At 39.0% G+C, this 6,000-nt stretch overlaps 1 pseudogene; it reads right to left on the reverse strand.

Annotated features, from left to right (window-relative positions):
* Nucleotides 1-3,804: 3,804 nt before the first annotated feature.
* On the reverse strand, nt 3,805-5,723 carry LOC149141356 (putative inactive beta-glucosidase 33 pseudogene; annotated as a pseudogene).
* Nucleotides 5,724-6,000: the final 277 nt, after the last annotated feature.

A 6,000-nucleotide genomic window follows, 5' to 3' on the forward strand; every position in this document is an offset into this window, starting at 1 on the left:
ATGACCCAGCAGCTTTCCTTCATCCATGGCAAAGAGACTTTTCTTTGGATTAAGAGATATCCTGAACTTCCTACATCTCTGAAACACAACATTTAAATGGTGTAGATTCTCATCATCGGAACCTAAAATCATTGTCAAATCATCTAAATATGCAACTAGAAATACATCCTTTTCATTGGCAAAAGTGATGTCCATAGCTTGCTGGAATGTGGCTCCAACATTCTCAAACCAAATGGCATTTTAGCATAATGAAAATTTCCCCAAGGTGTGGTAAATGCAGTTTTGTCTCGATCATTTTCATGCACCAGAATCTGATTATAACTTGAATATCCATTAAGTAGTGACATGCGTGATGCTCCGACCACTCTCTACAGGATATGATCCATCTTCGGAAGTGGGTAATTATCCTTTAAAGATACCTTGTTAAGGTTCTGGAAATCGATACACAATCTTATTTCTCCGGTCTTTCTTCGTACCGGAACCAGGTTCAAAATCCAATCAGAAAATCTGATTGGGACAATTATACCAGCTTTGAATAATCTGTTTACCTCCTTTTCAATGGAAGGCAGCAACTTTGGGTTAATTCTTCTCAACTTTTGCCTGAACTATTTCTGATTTGGCTTGATGGGAATATGGTGTTGAATTATACCTTTGTCATACACCTTCACATCTGAATAATCCCAAGCAAACACATCAGAAAATTCAGATAACAATCTAACATATTTAGTCTTTACCTCGGGAGACAATGTTTTAGACAATTTCACAAACTTGGGCTTATCTGTTGTTCCAATATTGACATCCTCAACTCCTTTATCTGTAGGCACCAAGCTCGGCTTTCTAGCCACATCATCTTGATCAAAAAGTTCTTCTAAAGGTATAAGACCCTTAGGAATAATGTTGTCTTTTAGCTGCAATATCTCCATCTGGTTCACCTCAATCTCTTGTTCATCGGTATCATAGTCATTATCTATGGAAGCATCCTTGAAATTTCCTTCATTCTGCAAGAAGGTATTGATTTCATTGTCATCCCAAAACACTTGCCAATACCTTAAATTGTCCAGAACAGTAGGCCGGTGTTTGACATGAATTTCAAACTTATTGTTGGAGTTCATTGGGATCTTCAAATTGCTTGTAGCAGTGGCGAGTGAATCTGCAATAATATTCTGAGTCCGGGGTACAACTGTCAATGTATAATTAGGAAACATTCACAATATGTCTAGGACTACATTTCTGTAGGCTCTCATCCACGGGTGCTTTGCTTGGTACTCTCCCTTTACATGTTTAATTACCAGCTCTGAATCTCCATAGACTGAAATTCTTTTAGCATTTAGCTTCTTCAAAATTTTCAGACCTGCAATCAAAGCTTCATACTCTGCGTCATTGTTATAGCAGTCAAAATCCAATTTATAAGAACATACTCTAACATTACTAGGAACTTTGTCAGGCTGGAAAATATGGCTCTGAATCCAAATCCCTATGTAAGCACCATCCTTACCCACGGCTCCGTCAAAATCCATGCTCCAAAGACTTGCCGCTTCTTCTAGATGCTGAGATTTAACCACTCAGAATTAACCTTAAGGCTGAGAAAAGGCAACTCTGAGGTAACCACAAACCAAGCTTTAGGTCTGGCATCTAGCCCTACCAGACCAGAGAGGGCTCTCTCTTTGCCAACACAACGTGACTGCAATAAATGAAATCTTAGGCTAGCTATGGAGTTCGGGGATTTTGTTTGAAAGTTTTTGGGTCGAAACAGCAAGAGAAAGGATGATTGGGCTATGGAGTCGATGCCAGTTTCTGCCGGAAAAACTGGGGCAAAGAAATTGCCATGTTCAGCCAGATAAAGATTGTGAATGTGATAAGAATAGGGGAGAAAGCTCGCTACCCTACAGGCATCAAACAAGGGATGGATTTGCAGCAGCAACTTTAGACGAAATAGAATCACGAGATTGCTCAACAAAGCAACTAGCAAAGGATGAATTCTGCTAAGACAACCATTACATCTAACAGCAAAATCATCATGAAAGGAGCATCATACAGGATGGATTCCTAACACATCTCTTAAATAATGTTGTAACAAGGTAGGAAAAACATAATGTGTAAATGAATTTATGAGAAAAACATACTGGACATTTAAGCACCATGCTGAATCCCAAGTCCAAAGGGCAGAAAACTGCTTTATTAAAATGATATTCAGGAAAACTTTATACAGTGCCAAGTAGCCTCTCTACTGCCAAAATCGAACCCTTACATCTTCAAACTAATCCTATTTATAATATTACATATTAACTATTGATTCTTAAACATAGGAATCAAAATAATTAAAATATTAAAAACAAACAAAAACCTAAATAAGTTTTATGCGGACAAATTACCTAAATTAAATTATAACAAAATAACTAATTAAATCTCAAAAATAAAAAGGAACAACTAATTTGCTGCCACAAGTAGAATTTCCAAAGTTTATTGTGGAACATCGTTGGAAATCAGGGATAATCTGGGATCCTGATCAACTCATCCTCCACCTGCGCCCTGTAGATGGCTTGGATGCCCAAAAATATTTGCCATCTGTTTGTTGAATGATTCGAATACTGCCACCTCTCCTTTGAAAAATTCAGCGCTGCTGATTTCATGGCTGGTTGTTGAGTTAAACACTCTGATTTTTGTAAACTCAATTTCAAACTCCCCTTCTTCGAGAAGCATTGACCACAGGTGCATTGAGTGAAATCATTCAAAAACTTTCCACTGTCTTCATCTATGATAGCACGCTTCTCAAATAGAAATTTCTGAGGTATAAAGTTAACAGCCGAAGTTACAATAGCTGACAGAGATCTTTCCTTGTGTACAAGCTTATAAAGGGTGTCAATAATAAAGAGCACTCTATGACCTTGGGCAAGTTTCCACCTGTTGAAAACCTTTGCTGTAAATATCTCATGGGCGGCCATCAAAAATCCACATTTGTACTATTTGCAACCTTCTCCACATACTCAACAACCCTTTTCTTCTCTTCCTTATCACCAGGATATAGTGCTTTGAAGACACAATGACACGGGCCATCTCCACCCATAGGCAACGCAGTTTGAAGCATTGAGATCACAGCTTTGATTACCTTTTTCCGATAAAAAGCCACACCATGTACATTAAATGGAATCTTTCGAGCACATAGAATTGATTGGAACAATTTTCCTGAGACCTGTCGATGGTACAGGATGGTTATGTTAGCAAATAAGCGTTCACCTTTAGAGTTCACCAAGGTAGCCATCAGGATATTGTCAACAACAAATGCACATTGGGCATCCTCATTTCGACATTCTCTTATAATAATTTTATCACCAGACACATTATCCACAAAAACGTGCTTTGAGGTACAGCGTTTTACATTCTTCTGAATAAGAGAAGACGCAACCTCAACAATACATCGTGTTGAGCGATAATTTTGATGCAACCTAACCTATTTATGAGAAGGGAAGTCTTGTCGAAACAAATCAAAACCAGAAATGTCAGCTCCGTTGAAGCTAAGAATTTACTGGTCATCATTTCCAACAACAGTAATACGATTATGGGAAAAAAACAATTTCAACAAACAGTACTGCATGCTGCCTGTATCCTAAAATTCATCTACCAAAATAGAAGTCCATGTCTTTTGGCATTTCTCTACGCACAGTGCTAAACCCAGGAGCGCAGTGCCACAGCCAGATTAGCTTGACTTTCAATTTTGTTTTTGACTCGACTTCAAATTTTGACTTGTGTGTGTTGTTTGATGCAGGGGCGTTGAGCTAGGCCTTTGTCTGTTAGCTGTCTTGCAGTTCAAGGAGGCAAAACTGCTTCCAGATCCTTGCACTGTTCAGGAGTTAAAGAATCTGGGAACTCTACAGAGAAATGAATGTACAGATTACCCTTCATGAATGGCCGCTATTAAACAGGGATTCCTTCATCATTACTAGCCTTGAACTGAGCTGGTTTAACAACTTCACGGGGACTAGATTTAATAAGCAGTTGCCGACCATCCAGATGGGTCAATATAAACTGAAACCCACACAATGCCTCTATCAATGATAAAGTAGGCTTCAACGAAAAGATCATCTCCCTTTCTCTTGAATTTGGGATGCTCCCTTTGTTGAACTAAAAATACAATGTCACCAGTAACTGTGTCGGGCACTTCATTTGCTTCCCCTTGGAAAGTGATCCTCTTACCATTTTGCATTCCCTTCTCAACTGTGACCTCGAGCATTTTCTTATCAAGTAAGACTTTTTCACCCTTGCATTGTGGGCACAGAAACTTTCAAGATGGTGACAACTTCTTTAATATCCAATTGTAAAGGTCCTCCAATGATACGTTCAAGGGGTGAACAACCTCTTCAATTCTCCTTTGCCTTCGGGTTCCCCTGCTGCTACCACCTCCAAAAGGATTTCCACCGAAGAATGACTGGAATATGTCAAATGGATCATGACCACCACCACCACCCTTTCCTTATTGCTGCCAGCACATACTGAAGGACATCTTGATGGAGATCCATCCTGAATTGGTCATTCAAAGCCTCGAAAAGGGGAATAGAAGAATTATTAGGCTCTAAAAATCCATTTTCATGCACAATAATAAGAATATTATGGGAACGGTCCTCAATATATTCAAGCACTTCCTGCATGCTTTGTGGTACAACTGGCATACCAAAAAAATGATCCATTACCGCTAAGGGGAATTCCATCTCGTTCCACTACAATTCCAATGGAAATATCTTGAGCGTAGTCTCTTGATATAAGTTCACCTTTTCTTGGAACATCAAAACAATACATGGTAACATAGTGATTGACACCAACGAAGTCCAATGACCCTTGTAACTTTTGAGCCTGTTCTTTTGTAAATGAAGGTAACCAAGAACCCACTATATTTCTCCTGCTCCCTAGATAGTCTCCAGAAACAAATGAGTCTAAAAGCCAGCTCACCATAAAATCATTTTCTCTTTGAGTAGCAACCACATCTGTGGATTTATTAGTAAGAGGTATCATCCAATTTACTAAAATTATTAATCCAATCCATCCCTTTTGCTTTTCCTGATAAGTTTTCCTGTATAGCTCCACAGTAGCTATATGTGATAGCAAAACATGATGACCAACAATATAAGGCTCAACAGTTGAGTTTCCAGTAGTACAATTTCCAAATGGTTGGGAGCATCGTTGAGGTGGGAAAAAGTCTTGATCATATCCTGTAGTGGCAACTATACTAGGCTCATTGAAAGTGGACCAATATTTACTCGATCACCATACTCTCTGAAACACACATCTGCATAACCTTTAAAATCCCCCACAATCTGTGGATTTAAGAAAGCTCCATAGGAATCTTCCAGAGCTTGAGGCAGATCAAAGTGGTACAATGTAACATGTGGTTAAATGCCATGGGATAAAATCTCATTTATGAGGTTATTATGGTACTCAATGCCCTTTGGATTGATGGGTCCTTCACCATCAGGAATAAGCCTGGGCCATGAGATTGAAAATATATAGGCATCTACTCCCATCGCAGACATTAGATCAATATCCTCCTTGTAACGATGGTATTGATCAACAGCTACATCTCCATTACTTCCATTCGGAGTAGTCCCTTCCCTGTGAGTGAAAGTGTCAAAGATGCTTGGCTTCCGACCATCTTCTGCTGCAACTCCTTCATACGGTTGTTTTGTTTTTTTCCTAGGTGTAAGTGTTGCACGTAGGGCCACACTCCAGATCATGTTGCTCAAATAAAAGTTATTTTGCTGAAGCATTTTAGGTAGGCAAATAGACACAGGCTGATGAATTGAAAAGCTTGGAAGAGATGTAAGTAAGGATGACAACAACCACTGAATGAACATCTATAAACCTTCAAGTAATTCCTCTCTAGAACCATGGGACCAAAAACTGTATACCTTTCATCGGCAATTTCACTATCAGCAATGCACAATGCCCTCTACATAGGATATCTCTTTCAATCAAAGCAGAGAAACGAGCTCGCCATATGTTGAGATGAGG

The sequence above is a fragment of the Pinus tabuliformis genome, chromosome X (assembly GCF_031772625.1).
Source record: "Pinus tabuliformis cultivar Carrire ecotype Pingquan chromosome X, CPIR1, whole genome shotgun sequence".
In the NCBI taxonomy this organism is placed as follows: domain Eukaryota; kingdom Viridiplantae; phylum Streptophyta; class Pinopsida; order Pinales; family Pinaceae; genus Pinus; species Pinus tabuliformis.